The 16,509-nt window shown below is 40.8% G+C and overlaps 1 long non-coding RNA gene across 1 annotated transcript; it reads left to right on the top strand.

The window, feature by feature from the left end:
* The first annotated feature begins 291 nt into the window (after positions 1-291).
* Positions 292-15,582, top strand: LOC136286844 (uncharacterized). Its single transcript, XR_010720005.1, has 3 exons — positions 292-483; positions 660-724; positions 14,142-15,582. It is a non-coding gene; the product is annotated as an uncharacterized lncRNA (long non-coding RNA).
* The last annotated feature ends 927 nt before the right edge of the window (positions 15,583-16,509 follow it).

Raw genomic sequence — 16,509 nt, 5'->3', positions numbered from 1 at the left:
ATTTTCAGCCTGGCCACACAAGCCTCTGGGCCAGAATAAAGTATGTTTTTGTTGTTTGCGGGGTATTGTCACTGGTTATTTGTCATTGCTGAATAGATTCAAGTGCCCCATGCCACCATTTTGAGCTGTGTCCCATCTTCTTCATCAAGTTTGCAAATGCTGGGCCCCTGAGTGCAGTAATGAGCCTTGATCAGCCTCAGTTGGAGCTTCCAACCACACCCACACGCACGGGGCCAAGAAGCCCCATTTCAACCCAGCCTAGGGTAGTGATGCCCTGGCTGAGCAGTGGAGGGGTGGCTGCTGCTGCTGCCCCTCCTCCTCTCATGGATGTCTGTGGCTGCACCTCATGACCTGGGCTCTTGGCTGGCTCCAGCTATTGTCTCTAGATTTGTCCTGCTTGCCTCATTTGGGCCCTGTTTGGGGAGGCTGAGTCCTGCTAGGTCTGGGTTCTGTTGTGCTGTGACTGAAGACATGGTGCAGGAGGTGGGACCTTTTTTGTTATTTCAGTTCCCCAGACTCTTCCCATGATTCCAGAATAATTCCTTCTCTGGTTCTCGTAAGCTTCTGCTTTATACTTTATTTTCAGTGATAATTTGACTTCATCTTGCTCCTTAATTCAAATATCTGCTTGCATTCTCACCATTTACCACTTTTACCAGATAGGTGAGCAAGAGGTTGTGTGTGCAAGGCCAAGGCTAGAGCTGCATGCCCACCAAAGCAACAGGTAATGGCTGACTTCTGCTTGCCTCTTCCTTGCTAAATGGAAGTGCTCTGGTTTGGGGTGCCTCTCTTTCCCTCTGCCCACGTGGATTGCTGTGAAATTTGTTTTAAGAGGCTGCTGCTCTGTCAAACATGATTGAAACTGACCACCAGATTCAAGGGTACCTGGGGGAAGGGCTGACAGACAGATGGGCTTTGCATAAGCCCTTGTTCCTCTGAACTCTTGAACTATTAAGTGAGATTCAAATGCTTAGGGAATGGAGTTAGTGTGCCTCCCTCATATTTCAAATTCAGACAACAACTGCAGTAGTGTATTAAGTGTATTTAAAATACATAATAAAACTTTCTACTTTCTTTTTTCAGAACTGCTGTGCAAAATCAGCATTTTACACTGGGTAATGATAAGAAAGAACTTTTAAATAGACATTATATTGCAACTTTTAAACAGACATTATATTGCACATGTGTGTGGGGAGCTGCTTGTCTTTAACTTAGAACAGAGGGAATTTTTCAAACTGGGAAGATAGACCAGTAAGTGTAGTTTTAATGTGCTTCTCTCCTTTTCTCTTTTCACTCTTTTTGCACTAGCTTGAATGTGTAACCAGATGGTTTTCTGAGACCTTTGTTAGCAACCAGAGTTTAATGTGCAGGCACCAATCTGTATATTATGAGAGTTTAGAGGCCTTTGAGTGTGGAATAAATTAGTTTTAAAAGCAACAGCAATTGCCCAAAGGATTGTGTTACAATAATAGGTTTGAAAGTTGTGAGCGATGCAGTGGATGAGAGCTGAAGATGTAGATGAAGCATTTTGTGGGCTGCTGGGAGCAAAACAGGTCATGATTATTGCATTGACAGAGGTGGTTCGTGGGGGCAGCTGATAACTCTTTAAAATTGGGGCTTTCAGTCCATCCATGGTTACCATGGGACTTGAGAAGGGCTCAGGAACGCAGCTCAGTCACACTGCTGGATGAGGCAAGGAGGAGAGCCTATGTCTGTATATCCAGTAGAGCTCTGCATTGGTTAACCCAAATGCTGCTGTGATAAGCATAACAGTAATTAACTCAAATAGTAAATGATGAAGATCAATAAAAAAAGAGAAGGAGAGCCTAAGTAAAAGGAACACTAAAGAGATCTATGTGACCCTGCCAAAAGAAACCATGGCCCAGACCACCAGAGCTGTTCAATTGAGAGTCAGGTGCCTGAATAACTTTTAAGATCTCAGATGCAGAGAGAGAAAAGGAGCAGGCAATCTATTAAGCTACTTCTTAACAGACTGCTTTTCTTCCCCTTTGAGAGGAAGCATCAAAGGCTGTCAGTATTATTGAGGATGCTATGGGGAACTTCTATTGCTTTTATTTACTATTTCATAATGTTTGCATTTTGGTTTATATGTGATATTTACTCTGGAAGTAACTTGAAATTCTAGATTTTTTTTTTGTCTGGCTGCCCAAATACAGAAACTTCTTGTTTGGCAAACTGAAGAAAAGATTAGAAATGTTTTGGCTGTAACTCCCTGCTATGATCAAATCAAGACCTTGATTTCCTCAAAATCCTTGTCAGGACCACACTTTAGTAGCAATGGTCTGTCTCTAAAATGGAATAGTTATTATTAGTGGAATAGTTATTAATAATACTAAAGCTGAAACATATTCAGTCAATCAGATTCTGGTTTGGAGATGTTATGGATGGCATGTAAAATTAAGTACTGATAACTGACCAAATAGCACAGCAATGAAATTCTATTCATAAACACACGCTCACTAGTTTACAAACTATTGTTAATGGCAAGATCTTTATGAATGTCAACAAGGAGTGGGAAGGCAGGAAAAAAAGAATCTCAAAATTAAACTTGAATGTGCATACATATAGAAGCATATACCCATGTATTTATTTTCACAAGTGAGATAATGCCATGTCTGTTCTAAGTGTAGCTTTTCTGCTGTTCCATTTGTACAAATGGCTCTTAAAGCAATTATGAAAAACTACAGGAGATGAAGGGAGGAGCAAGGGGGTATATGACCCCAGAGAAGTGAATAAATCATGTGGACACATCCTGTGTGGGGAGTTTGAGCTAGCTCACAGGCAGCACCAGATAAGTCAGTTGCACAGAGGATGCTACTCTGTGCTCTGTCCTCTGGCTTTAATGTTTCACAAACATCCTGCTGGCCCTCAAATGGCTCTAAGGATGGTTGTAAAGGTGCAAACCAAAGATAAGTAATACAAAGGTGTCCACAGGCAGGTAGAGCAAGATCTTCAAAGAGCTGAACTTTTGCCATTCATCTTAATGGCGTGGTATTACTTAAATCATGCAGCACTGTACATTTTAATGTTGTTAACTATGTCGTTGCTGGGTAAAACTGGACTAACAAGTAATATGAAGATATAGAATAATCACTCTCATTGGCATTGCATCGTGGTAATGTTTTTATGAGTCTGATATTAGCATTAAAAAGGATTATCTTGAAACTATAAAATAAACTGGTATTGTGACTGTTCTACTGTTTACCTGGCAATCTGCCTTTACATTACAATTTGACATTACTGTGACCATGAGATGATAAAATTTAAGCCCATGAGGAAAGAAAGGAAGGCAGGGTGATAATATTGTTTTTGGGAGAACAGATTTCATCTTCTTCAGGATACCATGGGAGGCTGTCATAGAGCACTGTGAAGGACCTTCACATTTATTTGATCTTCAAGAACCCGTTTGGAGAAGGAGTAGTCAGAAATTACTAGTACTGGCAGGGGACTGGCTTTGGAATGGGGAACTCTTGACTGAAATGAAATGCATCCTTTGAGGTTTTCCAAACTTAACTGGATGAAGCTTTAAGAACTTTAGAAGTTACTCCTGCTTTGTGCAGCAGTGGTGGGGTGGTCCAAAGGTCCCTTCCAACCTGAATGAATTTTATGTTTATGTTGTGCCATAATGGGTATATATTAAAAAGGCATATTCTTCTCAGTTAACCAATGAAAGACCCCAGCCTGTCTTTGAACTGGATGTGCTGCTGCCAAGCTAAAAAAGAAAAGTCTCTGATAGTCAAATATGATGGTGGTGAGCCCAGTACAAATGACTCCATGTTTGCAAATTGAGGAATTGTGTAGTGTACCAGGCGACAGGACTCATCATTTTGCCTTTCTGTGCAAAGATGGGATAAGACCTGGACCCATTGTCTTTAACTGGTTGAAGAAGCCATTTGATCCATCTGTCCATTCTTCCATCTGTCCATTCTTTTTTCGATGCTGCTTATTCTGATTCCCCACTGTAATACAAGATACAAACCTCATCAGTAAATAAGAGTCAGTAAGAGTCATGCAAGTAAATGCAAACAAAAAGGTTGATGTGTGCTTTGTACAGTGTTCTATCTTGGTTATTCTAGAAGTTTTGAGACAGAATCTATGTCCTATTTCACTAGAGGAAGCAAGTGTCTCTTCCCCAGGCAAAAACAGCACAGCTTTTTAAAGGCAGGTGTCTCTCACAAGTTGCAAGGCATTTTGACAAAGTGTGGCATTTAGAAATGCTTATTTCTTGTTACTTTCCACTGAAAATAGATGTGTTCTTCACAACTTAAGGTGATACGATGGGACTCTAAGCTGGCTAGGATGTTGAGGCAGATCTGAATAAAGCTTTTTCTTAAGCTGGTTGTTCTCAAAACTGTAAAAGAGTTTTAAATACAAACCCAAGTTTTATTTGAAGAGAAAATAGATCCCATAGCTTGAAAAACAGATAAAACAGAGGTGAAAGCATTTGGAAACCAAATTCCTTCTTGCCTTCTATATCCTGGCACAAAACTTCTCTTTTCAGGCTTTCTCTCAGTTTAGCAGCACAAGAACTTTCTGTATTGCAACTAACTCTCCTCTGAGAAGGCCTTTGGAACTATCACTTTGAAAATATCACTGCCTGTAAGCCCATCACTGAGGCTTGGTTGTGTATCTGGTTTTTTTAGTACTTTGCTGGTCTCTGAGTTCTCACACCCCCACCATAGGCTCTTACACATTTTACTCAGTGTTCAAGTATTGTATTTTGATTGATTTTAAATTAGATTCCCGTATTATATGATATCTAAAAAACTCACCTGAAGAATGAAAGAGGCCGATAAGAGGGGAACTGTTTGGCAGGGGATGGAGGGTATAAACCATCAAAGAAAATATATTTTAAGACCAGCTTGGCACTGAGCATATGTGGTGAAAGAGCACCATGTAAAGAGAAGTCCCTCTGTGTTTTTAGGGTTAATTTCCTTTTCATTTTGTTTTTCTTTAGCTTTAATTCTTTAAAAGTTGCAGAGGGCATGATTGGAAGAACTGACCCTTAGAGGAAGTTACTGTGGTTGTCAGAGAAGGACAGAATAATTAATTTCTTCAGAAAGGGTTGCTGGAGATGAGGTGAAGAAGCACGAAGCACTGGCAGAAAGACAAACTGAAATGGAGAGATGAATTTACTGTATGATATGAGGTTTTGGAGCAATATTGTAAATACTGTAAGATATTTCAATCTTTTATCATACATTGATTTCTAGAAAGGTAAATTGGATGTAGGAAATTAGGTGGTAAATATATGTTAATATAAGAAAGTAGCTTTGCTCACAGGCACTTTTTTAGTGAAAACCTTCAAGAGACACACAGATGCTTTTCAAATTCTTAGTTCACTCAGTTTAGTACCACGTACTGCCACTGGTTGTTGTAAGGCTGCTCTAGCTCCCAGTCTTGGCTTTTACATATTTTTAGGCTGAAAAGTACTAAGGAGTCTGTCAGTACCTATTTAAAGCAATGGTTCCTGATGGACAAGAGAGAGAAGTATACAAACACCTTTATTTTCCTTTTGGTTTGAAGAGACTGTGTGCATAGAAAATGGTGCAGAGATTTTGGTCATTCCACTCCAAACCACAGACAGCTGTGCAAAGGGGAACCCAGGCCACCCCTGTGTCTGTCAGCAATAACAGATCTGTGGCTGTATGGCTCAGAAGGATAGATGGTGTTCCACCAGTGGCTGTGGTGGCAAGGCAGAGACCAGGTCTGGCCAAGGCTATGGTGGGTTCCTGAGAGTTTATATGGGGGAGTGGAAGGTCTGGATGTGAGGGAAAAACAAGGTGCTCAGCTGCAAGTCACAGTGGCAGGTTAGGAGTCTCAGAAGGGGCAGAGTCATGCATGGCAAGTATTTGTGTGGGAAGCTTGGAGAGCTATTCCTTAATGAGTTTGCAGTGTGCCAGGCCTTAGATTGACGTGAGTCAACCATTTGGTTTTTAATCTCTTCCTCTGCATGCATAGTGGCTATTCATGAGAGGATTGCAGTGAAGTATCCTGAAGCTAAAAGGCATGTTTAGGATCTCGTGGCTACAGGAATAAAAGTCACAGGCAAGTTTGGATAGCACAAGCAGGCTGCAGCATTGTTCATGTTTTTGCTCAGTGTCACACTCCTACTCACATTTATCCTAACTCATACTGCAGCATCAGCTCTAAAAATTCAACTGCTCTTGCCAGTATGTAAGTTAAATACCTCACATGGGTGTCACCTCTTCAGGATCAGCTTGTTCTTACTGTTCTAGAAGTCAAATAATGGGAGCAGGTGATCACATCAGCTGAGAAAGTAGAAGAGCCAGTATCTTCTGCAGATCAAATGTTTTAAAACTTTCTAAACAAGCACATGCCTGCCTAGATTTACCCTGGAAGACAATATAATACCCATCTGTGTAACTGCAGAAATACTGCCTGCTGAAACGAGACTCCTGTGAAACTGAAGGTTTTTGTAGCTCCAGACACCTCAGACTCACCCTTGTCTCCAGAGCACATTTTACAATGCTTCGTATTTAATGCTGTGTACATATACTCAGCAAAACAAGACCCCTTCCTCGGGGGATAGGGGAATGGGGGCATGGCAGCTAACTACCAGCCTAAAGTAAGAGGGAAATGAGTCACAGTCATTAAGTAGGTCACTTCCACTTAGTGTGAAAGTGTTCTTCTGGTATTCAGGTTAATCTCTGAAACAAGGAACTATCGGCTCAAGTTTTCATCTGAGCTTGCTGCTTCTGCTCCAGAAAAGTGGGGAAAGTAAGGAAAAAATCCCTGTATAAAAATTGGTGTTTTCAGCTGATGAATATATGATTGTGGATTCTAGTGAAGCTATTTTAACTCACACTAATTAAATGTGTGGTTTAGTTTTTGTTTCATGCATCTATCTAGCTTCTTAATAAATCCCCAAAAAACACACCAACCCTCTGTAGCAGCTGTATTGGCTTCTGCTAATATTTGCTTCCCTTACTGTAAACACTAAGCAGTTCAGCAATAGATGTAAACTTTTTCTTTACTTTTATGTCAGGTCGTCTTTGAAATGGTGAGTTTCTGCTGGAAGACAGAACACAGGTTTATCTGTGGTGAGTGGGAGGTTGTAGTATTAGATCTTCTTTCGGGAAGCTTCTTTGACCCCAAACAGTGGGTCAAAACATTTTGGTCATCAAAGCTCTCAAAAAAGGGGGTTTGAAGATAAAGATATAACAAAGCTTTTTTTCCAATAATTTTCTCAAAGAAGTGGGAAGGATATTACTATTGTCATTGTTTTGTTGTGGCCTGAGACATTGTCCTTGCTGAAAAACTGACAACAGTTCAGTTTTGAAAAGTGGGTGTTTCCTCTGCTTTTATTCCCCACATTAAGCTTTCAAAAGGAAACAAACAGAAAAACCCACCATCATTTCTGATGTTCATGTTGCTTTCCTGAGAGACCTGTGTCACAACAACTTCCTGAGCGTGGAAGCAAGCTGCTGCTCCATTTTTCTTATCCTCCCCTTCTAGGAAACCATTGCTTTAGGAGTGATTCTAGTAACCTGATACCACTTAATGTATTTTTGCTGGAATATGGAGCCTACATAAATTGCACCATAAGCAAATTTCTTTATAATGGAAGGATCGAGAAGCTGCAGCTTGGCAGGCCATTTCATTGGTGTGGCTTTTTTAAGGTGGATTTTCCAGATGCTTTTTAACAGATGATATTGTAGACTTCTTCAAAGGGTATTAGGAATACACAATTGCCACTGTTTTTAGAGCATCCCACCTTGGCTCCACATGTGGAAAAGCCTGACAGATACCACTGTACAATCTGAAAGGAAAATTGCTGTTATTTGCACTTTCCAATGTGCCTAATTACGTGTCAGTGTTGCACGAGCCCACAGACTCCTGCTGAAATCGAATCCCATCTTTACAGACTTAAATACAGAAGAAAAGTTAGGTCTTTCCCCTTATAGAGATAAACTGACAAAAATCCAGAAGGAGTAGCAAAAACCAAGTACCACATTAATTAAACCAAAACATCATTCCTCTCTGGCTGGGACACAGTAGCTGATATGGGTGCTTTTTTAGATAGAGGATGGGCAGATGTTAAGTGACTCTGCATCATGGTGTGATCTAGGCAGAGGGTCTTCAATGCTGGTCCTGAAAAGGAGGCAGAACTGAACTTTTACTAGGGGACTTTCCTCCCTTCTGAGCAAAAGCTCTGGTAGACTATGATTACAGTGAGATCAACCAGCCAGCTGGATCCATTGTACACAGAGTACATCCCAGGACTCTGGACTGGTGAGAGCCTTCATGTCCCCCAGCTGATGTCCTGAGACACTCAGATCTCCTGCTCTGCGAGGGGCTGGCACTGTCTGCCTGAACACATTAACAGCAGCACAGCCTTTGCCTCAGACATTTCCAGGGTGCCAGTGCTTTTGCTAAGATTTCCTGACAGCTCTGAGAAAAACAATTCCTCATAAGGCCAAGACTTATTTCAGCTATCAGTAGGAGATGCCATCCCTTCCTGTGTTTAAAAAAGAAGAGTGGGAAACCCTGGCCAGTGACTTTGACATGGAAAGCGCTTTCTAGAGAGTTTAAAACTTGCATTGTTTGTCTGGCAAAGGCTGAGGCACTGGAGAATGCTCTGAACTATGAAGACCATGCAATCTCTGTCACCACATTATCCCAACTGGAGAGCTCTGTTACAACTCATTAATGCTCCCAGACCATTCAGACTTGATTTTGTTGTCATTACAGTATTATCTGTTCCTGAGATATTGCAGAGTAGTGCACCTTCCACCAGCTCTTCCTTTCACTGCAGCACAGGACTGCACGTTGCACATGGCTAAGTTGTTCGTCTGGCTGTGCCACATGGGAATTTCTCCTGATAAGGTAAACCTTCATGTTCTGCCCAGAAATGGAGCCTGGCCCTTAAGAATGAAGGAAAGGAGATTTGCACTTTGTTCCTTCCACTAGAAAGAATGCTACCCAGTGGTCAGATTGAAGTAAGCACAAGATAGGGGGTTGGAATGCAACTTTTGCCTTATCAGCTCCTGGCCCCTGCCTCAGGAACCCTCTGTCATCTCATAACATTTATTACAGGCTTACCAAGTAACAGAAAGGGTTCTGGGTTTTGGGCTTCTGCTGCTAAATAGCTTACATGATGATGAATGAGTCATTTAAACTTACAGCACCTTGCTTCATTATCTCTGAAACTCTTAACAGGAATTGCACTGGGCTCCCTGGAACCTCAGTGTTCACAAATTGCTTTAAGAGTCTTTTCTGAAGTATTTTCTTGTTATGTGCAAATAGTGTAATTACCTTAACTTGAGATTATTATTCCAGAGCCAAGTGGTAAATACCAGCTCAAATTCACACTGTGGGTTTGTCTGCCCCAGAATGGGGTGGCTGCATTGATGGTGTGCTGCTGCTTTTTGCCTTGGTTTCCTCTAGGACCCTTGTAGCATAATGATGGTATAAAAACTAGCTTTTCTTTTAGGGCAGCTTTTTGGATTTGAAGTCTTTGAAATAAGCAGATATCCTGTTAAATTACTCAACTTGCTTTTAAAAGGTCTTTTAAAAATAGTCCCAGAAGCTCCTTTTTGAAGAAATGGTTACGAGAAACTAAGCCATGTATTTTCACATAATAATTATGATAATTAGATCTTATCCCTTAGTCTTATGCTTTAACTATTCAAAAATGAGGGTATAGCCTTACAAACCCCCTTTTTAATATATGTTTAGAATGTGTGTCAACCTGGTTTCTCCAGGCAAAAGACCATTTTTGCTGCTTTCTGACTGCTAAGGAGGAGCTGGTCTCATACCCGCAGGAGAGATTTCCCTGGGGATCCCAGCCCTCAGACACTGACTCTGTTCTATGGGTTACCCAAACACCTCTAGCTTTGGGGGTTGCCTCAGCTCATCTCAGCTTGCAGGTAGCCATAAGCCACTATGTTTGGGATTAGGTTTTTTTCATATTTTCTTAGTAATTTCATGATCTGTAACCAAGAGGAGGTGGGTTTTGAAATTAATTTTTCAGATAATCGTTTGTCTCCCAGATTCTTAAGTAATGGCTGCTGTGATCCTATTTTCATCACAGCTGCCTTGCCCTCTACAAGGACAAAAAAACTAGATGTGAGCCGAGAGGTACAGCTGAGGGGTGAAATGTGTCATTTCACTGTAGCTGTGCATAAAACAGGTGCTGCAAACAGGTATTAGAAGAGGAACATATTTTAAAGTGATGTGTGGTGAATGAGCTAGGGAGGTAACAAATTTATGGCAGTAGAGGCCTTTCAGCCACAGGTATTCCCAGAGATCCCTCAAATAGGAAGATCTGCTGTGTTTGTGCTCTAATAAAAGAAGATAAACTAGGAAGCAGTTTGCTGGGCTGATTTCTACTCCTAATTTTGGTTAGGATTTTGGTTCTACTGTGACTTGGTCTATATTCTTATGTTGCAAATACAAAATACTTCACTTTTCTAACTACTTCTTTGGTGTCCAGAGTTCTGAGAAAGAGTTAAATTATCCCGTAGGGACATACTTAGGAAAGACAAGGAAAGAATAAAACTAGGAAGAGTGCTTTGGTAGAAAACATGGAATATCTCTGCCAGTGTGTGCCTGATAACAAATAACTGGTTATGTGGAACTTTTCTGGAGAAGCCTTTCCAAACAAGCCTCAGACATAAGATGAAGTAGTCACCTAAGGCAACATTGAGACAGATATCCTGAAGATAGCCCGTGGGGAAAGTTTTCAAATGGGGTGAAGTCTATGACCAATAAACTAGTTCTACTGGTCCATCCCCACTGAATAAATTATAATTGTTCTTCAGGAGAAAAGGCACCACTCTCACACAGCAGACCCTAGCTGGTGGGTGGCCCTTAAAGGGTTCTGCTGCAAGAAAAGCTGCAAACTGAGGCACTTTGCAGAATGGAGTGAAGAAACAGCAGCTCTTGTTTCAGTGTAGCAAAGCCTTTGTCATTTCCATTTCAAGAGAGATGAACTTTTGACAGCCAATAACCCGTTTGGGCTCTATATACCCCATGATAGCCAGAGTATGAGTGCTTGACAGATGCTGTCTTTCCAGAGATTTTGCTTCAGGACGAGTGCAGTGAATATTGGCATCTGAGAGGTTCATGACACTTTTTAAGGCTGTGAAACAGTTAAGTACATGTAGGTACTTGTATATATATTTTTCACATGCACACACGTTTATGTATTTGATATATTCAAAGAGGTTGCAAAATTTTAGCAGAAGTTGTGCAACTGGGTCGGTGTGACAGTAAATAAAATTATTAAGTTTTAAGGTTTCTTCATTTTTATAATTTTTATTAAACATTTTTAAAGGACCACCTTTAAAATCCTATTCAATGCTTGCATTTGCCTAAAAATGTTTTGTTTCAGTAAATGACCATACCTGTGAATCGACTAATTCTGAAAATGGTGGTGTAGGAACATTTGTGTTTCTGTTTGCTGAGTTTTCACTCTGGGAAAAGAAAAAAGAGGCATTTTCTCCTGGAAAAGATTCCTCATATACAAATTTTTTACGAACTTTAATAAAAAGTCAAAGAAAAGAAAACATTCAACTCTCTTGATTCTTGCCAGCTCCTGCTGCTGCTATTTGTTTAGAGTTTATTCCTTTATTTTTATTATTACTGACCATTTATTAGTACTGTAGTGGTGCCCAGATCTTCCCCATGACGATCGTAAGTACACGTACAAGTCTCGTAAACAAAGGAGCTGATACCATTTCTTCCATGAAGAATCCAGCACACAGTCAGCCGACCTGGAGCCAGGAAGTGCAATACAATAAAATCACATCCAGGCTTTGGAGTACGTTTATGAGTAAGCACAACCAAGGAGAGTTTGAAAAGCTGCTGGCAAAGACTCAGGTCTGCAGGCAGTGGGGACGCCATTCTATCCCTTCTTCTTGGAATAGAAAGGGGCATTTCTCAGAAAAAATAAAGGCTTGTAGTCATCCAGCAGAAGTGGCCAGTGACTGGGTTCTGGACAAGGTGTGTTCTGTACCTTCACAATGTGGGTCAGGGGAGTGTGAGCAGTGCCCCAGCAGCCCAGCTGGGCATGAAATTTGGAGCCTGGCATCAGCAGATGCTGAGTTTGATGGCCACCCCAGTGTGTCACCCTTCTGCAGGGACAGGAAAGACTCAGACTGGAAGGGAAAGGTCCAGCCACTGTTCTGGGAGGCTGGGTAAATTTGTTCCCTAGCGAGGGCTTCAGCAGGAGTCACCAACATGGGCCCTTGATAAGGGAAGGAGTTTGTGAAGCAAATAACTTATGCAGATTTGAAGCTTAAACAAGGAAAAAAAAAAAAAGTCAGATAACCTGTTATACCACTGGATAAAGTTTGGGAGGACTTTGAGAAGGAAAGATTTGCACTATTTTGAGAGTGTGGAGGGATTGAGAGAGAGAACTGATGAAATTTAATAGAAGATACTAGGTCCACTGAGACTGGGAAGAGATTTCCTCACCTCCTCACTTCTGTGTGAGACAGTCTAGTTACTCAGAGGGAAGATAATCTCAGTACAGCAGAAATGGAATCTGTGATTTTATTAAACACACAAAAGTTGGGAGGAAGGTTTTAAGAGGCTGCAGACATCCTCTATTAGAATACAGTAACTACAAAAGTTATGAAGTTGTTGAGTAGAAGGAATGCAGGTGTAAATGTCAGGACTGAGTAACACAGGGGTCAGTGATTTCTCAGTAAAAGTGCTGAGCAGGGGTGTGAGGGCTCAGCTGGTACAAGTGGAGAAAACCAGAAGTAAGCCTAAAGTTAGAGAAAATGATGGAGTAAAGAAACTAAGGCTGCTGGGGCTCACTGGGGCTCTGGAGTAAGACAAGGGTATTGGGATGCAGCAGAAGGGTCGGGATCACAAAGCCCAGACATCTCCTGATATAAATAAAAGTAATTCCCTGGAAGCTAATGGACTGGCTGTGATGTTCATTAGGTGAGGACAGAGAGGGAATGAAAGAATAGGATGATGATGATGCAAAAAAGATCTCTGGAACATAATTCATCTTTAAACCTGCTGGATAATGTCTGGCTTGGGCAGATCTGTGCAGTAAGGGATACCAACAGCAGGAGAATAACTCCATGCCTGCCATGGTGGTGAAGCTGAAGGGAATGAAGTGAGTTATTAACTGTAGCTTTATGTCAAAAATGGCATAACATTATTCCTGTAATGAGCTAAACTGATAACTGGTAAGAACTGTTTATGGTTCATTCAAGGTAAATTAAATCAACAATAAGTAAAATATAATCAGGTATATCATAAATGTTAATTAACACATTAGAAACATGGAGACAGTCATTGGCAAACAGAATTATAATTGTTTTAAAAATGCTGTGGCTGTAGAGTGACATGTAAATTAAGTCAAATGGACAGTCTCAGTGATAGAAAAGATATTTAACAGGTAATAAAAAGAGTAAGAAAACAGCATTCTGCAATGTGCTTTTGGAGGTTAGTACAGGCACTAGGAGAACAGGATTGCATTGTGATATATCAAATGTTTTGTTTATAAAAAAAGAAATGATTTCTGCTTCTTTATGAGAAAAAAAAATAGAACATCCATGTTCTTTCCATGAAAGAAACTGTATCTGCAAGATTCACCACAGCAAGTCTAAAAGAGCGTGGAAAGTTATCATGCTTTTTGATTCAATAACCTGCCTTGAGAAGGCACTAAATACATTCTTTGCAACGGCTATTAATACTATGTTAAGGATGAAATCCAAGTAAGCTCACAAACCTGTCACAAACAAGGGTAAATTGGCGTGTTAAACCTATAGTTTGTGTACAGTGGTTATATAGTGGCCTTGTAGCATGAAAAATGCAATTTGTTGGAATACATTTCTCTATGGTACGTTTCTTTTGTCTTTTGGGAATTGTCCTGTGACTCGGATCATGATCGAAAAAGAAAAGGGCTCCACCTGGATTATTGCTGTTGTCACATGGTATTTATGTTGCTGATAAACAGGAAAATGTTTGCTCCAGCACCTTGTTCTAAGGCCACTGTGAAGCAATACACAGTTTCTGAAACAGAACTAATTGGCTGTACCCTGTATTTTAAGGCTAAAATCTGAAAAATTATGTGTGAGATAGGAGTCTTTTTTGTTCTTTTAATATGTTTGTTCTCTTATCCCTTCCAGGAAGAACCAAGCTTCTGTGTGAGAGCTGTGATGCTGAAGTCTGGAGCTTCATTCTTAGCACAGTCTTCTAGTTGGGGAGAGTTGTGCCCTCTAACCATCCAACTAAGTCAGGTTTTTACGTGGCCACTGCAAATATATTATCTTGCTGCTGTTTCTCATATCTAAATATTTAATTCCTAGATTCTGAACTCGAGGAGCATCTGTCAGTGTTATCTTTAAAAACCCTATTGGGAAAGGAGAAAGGGTTCTCTTCTTTTATTACAGCATGGCAGATTTTTTCTTCTGAATAAGATCCTTCTGTGTATAATTTGGTTAAAAATAAGGAAAACCCTGAAGACAGAATGAGTGAAGTTTCCTGGTTTGAAAAATACATTTTATATTCTGTATTTTGGAAGATATTTTATTGCACCTTTTTTCTGTTTGTTTTGTTTCTGTTAGTGGAGAGGAATTCAAAGGAATGAAACTAAGCCTATGAACCAGGACCAGTAATCACATTAAACACAGAATAATTGAACTAGCAATTTCCCCCAGCTGTAGGCAGTTTGTGAACTGCCAGGCAATAAATCCACTGCCATCTACCACAGAAAGTACTGTTGCCTAGTTTCCCTTCCCTTTGCCTTGGGATTTACTTTGCATTCAGTGGATTGTTTCAAATCCTTGCCTGCTTTCAGTATGAAGGCTGCCATCCAAGTGCAGCAGAGGGTTTCCTCCTTTGCAATCACTGACCAGGGCCAGGCCTTTCAGTATTAAACATGCTTCAGGGGACAGGCACAAAGAAGCGATCAGATGCTGGGGAGTCTGCTTTGTTGCTGAGCTCAGAAAATGGGTCAGCTGTCCTTCAGCTGCCTTGAAAAAAATATAAAGGGGGTGAAGAATAAACTTGTTTTTCTTTCTTTTCTATCAACATTGTTCCAAACCCAGAGGGGGGGGAAATATCCATCTCCTACAAGCTGTACAAATACTGATGTTCAGATTATAGGTTGTTTGATCTTTCTTCTGCAGTGAGTTCTCCACTCCTTGAGCTGTTAAGGGGTGTGATTGCCTGAGCAGTGCTGGGGCAAACAGAAATGCTCTCGAAGCAGATCTGCTAATCCACTAGAGCACGATGGTGTCAGGCCACTGCAATGTTCTGCTGCTGTCACCTTTCTAGGCAAAATCACAACTCTATAGAAAGACCTTCTTTAACTACCCTGACTTTAATTTCCTCACCAATCCTACAAACAGGGAGTGGGGTGTGTTATGTTTCCTTTTTTTTCCCCCCTCTGTACAAAGAAAAACTTCTCTGTGAAAAAGAGGGCCTGTACTTGGCATGTAGCATAGTAACATGAGCATAATAAACAAGAGTGGCTGTCCCCATAAATAATAAAAGGAATGTTTCTCCTCACATGGCAGCTTTTCAGAGGAGAAAAGGCAGGGAATAGGTAGCCCTCCTCTAATGTTCAACCTTGCAAACTCTAATCCCCACTTCTGTTGTTATCATTGGCAAGCCACCCGCTGGTGGAGAAGGAGGTACCTCTCTGCTCTGCACTCCCTTCTGACTTTTATTCTTTATTATCTCTTATCCCTTGTGCCTGCTGGAAACTCAGAGGCTCCTTAAAAACACAGTTGTATTTCTTCCCTCTGCCTGTGCGGTGTTTTACATTCTCAGGACGATGGAGACACGCTCTGCTGGCGATGAACTTGGACTCATAATATCAGCATGGAGGTGAAAATAGACCATTCACAGCTTAACATCCTCCTGATTTACGTTCTTGCAGCAAAGGTGATGAGCTCTTGATACAAGTGAATAACTGTACCATTGGAAAATGTTTCTGATGTTGTTTCAGCTGCTTAAGTAAAAATGTTAAGCTTTCTCACCATTAGGAACATGATTTAGTGGCACGTCAAGATTTCCTTTTTCTGGCCACTCAATTCAAACTTTGAATATATTGTAGTTGGCTTCAGTTTTCAGAGCCATGTGTTAGCTACTGCAGTAGCTGAAAATGCATGCAAATTATCCCTTCATTCTGACTGAGATTACAACATTAAAACAACAACAACAGAGAAAAGCCTGTGCAGAGAGTATCATAAATAATTTAGCTTAAGTGAATGCTGAAATTAGTCAAGGCACCGCATTGCTTGGCTCCAAGCAGTCTATTTACAGCCAGATATGTAGAGTACCCTCCAGCCAAAGCCTAGGCTTACAAAAATGGAAAGCAGGAAAAACAATATGATCTTCTTTTAAAGAAGCATGTTGGAATGATCCATGGGGTTAAATATACCTAGACAGTGCTCTGTGCCATAGCTCCAGCAATCTTGGGAGAAAACAAACTGTTTATAGAGAGCCCTGGGCTGGGGACGGAGATAATGAAATACGCTGGTGTATTAT

This window comes from Chamaea fasciata, unplaced genomic scaffold (genome assembly GCF_029207755.1).
Source record: "Chamaea fasciata isolate MVZ Bird 193981 ecotype frontalis unplaced genomic scaffold, bChaFas1.0.hap1 SCAF_3, whole genome shotgun sequence".
Taxonomy (NCBI): domain Eukaryota; kingdom Metazoa; phylum Chordata; class Aves; order Passeriformes; family Sylviidae; genus Chamaea; species Chamaea fasciata.
This window is presented reverse-complemented; position numbering and strand designations above follow the sequence as displayed.